The sequence below is a fragment of the Cryptomeria japonica genome, chromosome 7 (assembly GCF_030272615.1).
Source record: "Cryptomeria japonica chromosome 7, Sugi_1.0, whole genome shotgun sequence".
NCBI classification, from domain to species: domain Eukaryota; kingdom Viridiplantae; phylum Streptophyta; class Pinopsida; order Cupressales; family Cupressaceae; genus Cryptomeria; species Cryptomeria japonica.
In genome coordinates, this window is record NC_081411.1 from 254,314,942 (window position 1) to 254,318,157 (window position 3,216).

Genomic DNA, 3,216 nt, shown 5'->3' on the forward strand with positions numbered 1-3,216 from the left:
TTTGTGTGCTCACATATCCCTAGCCTTGCCTATATAAGAAGGCTCATATACATTGTTTGTACGGGCAGTCAATCAATATCTTGTAATGATCCAGTTGATCATATTTTGCATCTTGATAGAATATAGCTTATTCCTATCATCTATTTTGTCTCTCTTACTTGTGCTTTCCATTGCCTCTTGATCTTGGCAAAATCTCAGATGGTATCAGAGCTGGTTCATGTCTCACAAAAATGTTGTCTAATACAAAATGTCTAGCTTATTCTAAAGCTTATTGGTTGTGGTCTATCATGAAATATTTAAAAGATTAGAGTCTACAAGAAAAATATGAATGATGCTACTTGTGTTTCTTTATCAAATAACTATGTTTCCTCTTTTAAACTAAATTGTTTTTTATTTTGTAACTACAAAGGATACATCTCTATACAAGTGAATCCTTGGTCACATGATTCTAAAGTTGAAATTTTAAAAGTCATTTCTATTTCCATTTTTTTACACAAGATAAATTTCAAGAAACTCCCATTATGAACAAAAACTAATAAATAGGCCCAACTCCCCATGTGAATATAATATGCAACCTAGATTTTGATATTAACCTAAAAGAAATTTATGCACAAAGCCTTCCTACATAATCCTATAGTCAAAGCGTTATAAATTATTTGATCTACATAAATTTTAGCAACATTCTATCACATATATAACACACAATAATAAACAAGAACAAGAGAAAAAAATGAAACAACTACGCACAAGAAAATGATAATACTAATATATCCTTAAAAATTCTTTTATAAAAATATATACTAATATACTAATTTTATCAACACAAATAGTTAAAATGGATTATCAACATTAGAACATGATCAAAAATAGACATTCACACTATTGGATGAATATCTCATTAAATTTAATATTCAACTTCCACCTCAAGTCCTCAAACAGAATGGGATCAAAAAATAATAATAAATTATTTATCATAACTATAGACTTAAGACCATATAAATGTAGTCAGCATCGATCTTATATAACTGACTCCAAAAGTAACTAATACCATATCCAGAAACAATATTTACACAACTCTTTACACATGACGATTATTAACTAGTTAAGGATGCTGTAGATAATCTACTAAATGGCCCACAAATTCACAGTTCTTACAAAAAACATAACACTAATGAAGTATTGGAGATTACCAACTATGGAATATTTATAATTCATGGAAAGTGGAACAATAATTTATGATATGACAAATATTAAATAATTGTTTATAAGATATACAACACAGCTAGTCCTTTGATAATCGTTTCCCAATATAATTTTACAATAAGAGTTATTTAAAAGAATAAAATCTGCATTGATGACACATAACGTTACTCTTTATTTAGAAACGTATGTAGTTATTATTCACGCCATGATATGTAATTCGACTGGTACAAATACCTCAAATTGTATTAGCAACTGTGCAAGCCAAGTTTTATTTGAAACCGGAAATCCTAAGTTGGAGAAAGGCCACAGAGAATGGCGTCCATGAAACTATTGAAATCAGAGAGAGTAATTGGGGATGTTGTGGACGACTTCACTCCAACGGTAAAAATGAACGTTGTGTACGACTCAAACACGAAAGTCACTAATGGATTCGAACCAAGCCCTTCTGCTGTATCATTCCCACCTCAAGTAGAAGTGGATGGCGATATTGACAAGTTTTACACGTTGGTAATTATGATAATATGCTTTTGATTTACAGAGCCTAGAGCTGCATTTCTATATATTTATTTTCTTGAACGACTCATATCATAGAAGCTATAACCCTCCTGTGTTTTTCTTTTCTTTTTTGGGGTTTTCTTCAGATAATGACAGATCCAGATTACCCTGGTCCCTGTGAACCATTTTGGCGCGAGTATCTTCTTTGGTACTGTCATCAAAATTGTTAGAAGTTCCCAATGGTCCAGATTGATAATATAATATCGTAGATTTTTAGATTTAAGTACATGAAATTGTTGTAAAGTCGTCTTTTTTCATCAATTTGTTTCTAATATCAATTTATGTCCTTGAATTTAACATTTCAAGGATGGTTGTCGACATACCTGGAACAAAATCCAGTTCTTCTGGTACGCGAGGAGACTGTTTCCTACTTTAAGTAATTGAATTTGAGGAAGTTTATATCATTAAATTTCTCCAGTCAATATTAGATATTTTTGAATAAATGATAGTTTTGATTTTTCCTTGAAAGTTAACTATTTCAATTATATAAACAACTTTTCATCTACGAATTTGAAAAGGTTTAGACCATTAAATTTCTAGAGTTTTTTTAAAATCTTTTGAACATTGTTGTGTAAAACTTTTTAATGAAATTTTTGGATTATATCTCAGGATTCATCATTTCAAGATGAATTGAGCTAAATAATAAAATACGGATCTGAAATATTGTTTAAAAAACGTTATCATGATTTCGAATACCATTATAATTTGAATTTTTTCCTGTAGGTCGTGAACTGGTAAGTTATGAGTGCCCATGGCCGATGATTGGAATTCATCGATGTGTATTCGTGTTGTTCGAGCAAAGGGGGAGGAAAGTAATGGAAGGTCCCTCTTCACGTTACAATTTCAGTACAAGGTAGTTTGCAGAGAGTAGTGGAATAGGATTGCCAGTAGCTGCAGTCTTTTTCAACACCCGTCAAGAGACTTCCAAACGAAAGCGTTAAAATCTGCAAAATAATTAATACAGCATCTCCTGAATTACTTAGAACAGACTGTTTTGTGTAACGTTCTCTGTGTCTCCTCCTACTCCGCTGTGCATCTTTTTTTATTTTTCCCGAGTTTATTTCGTACAATCTAAATGTGGATCGATAGAAGCATTCATTTGAGCTTCCACTAATTTTGGTGTTTTGAAGCGGAAAAATAGGATTTCACCGGATTTTGATATATTGGTCAGTAATTTTTTTAAAATTATCTGATTCTGTCAATGGCATATCATTAAAGTACGTATAAATTTGTGACCCTAACAGAAGTACAACTCTCGCATCGAAATGTTACTTTCTTCTCTGTTGTAGTTAACATTCTTGAGTAACGTATGCATTCACATCGCTGTCTTTATTGATAAAATGAATATATATTGAAATAAAAATTGAAAAATGAAATAGAAATTGATAAACTTTCTAATTTTGGGTTATTTTTTAAAAAGAAAATTTGTGATTAATAATTTATGTAACCTATCTTTTA

General features: G+C 30.8%; 1 pseudogene; it reads left to right on the forward strand.

Annotated features, from left to right (window-relative positions):
* Positions 1-1,515: 1,515 nt before the first annotated feature.
* On the forward strand, positions 1,516-2,699 carry LOC131053248 (CEN-like protein 1; annotated as a pseudogene).
* Positions 2,700-3,216: the final 517 nt, after the last annotated feature.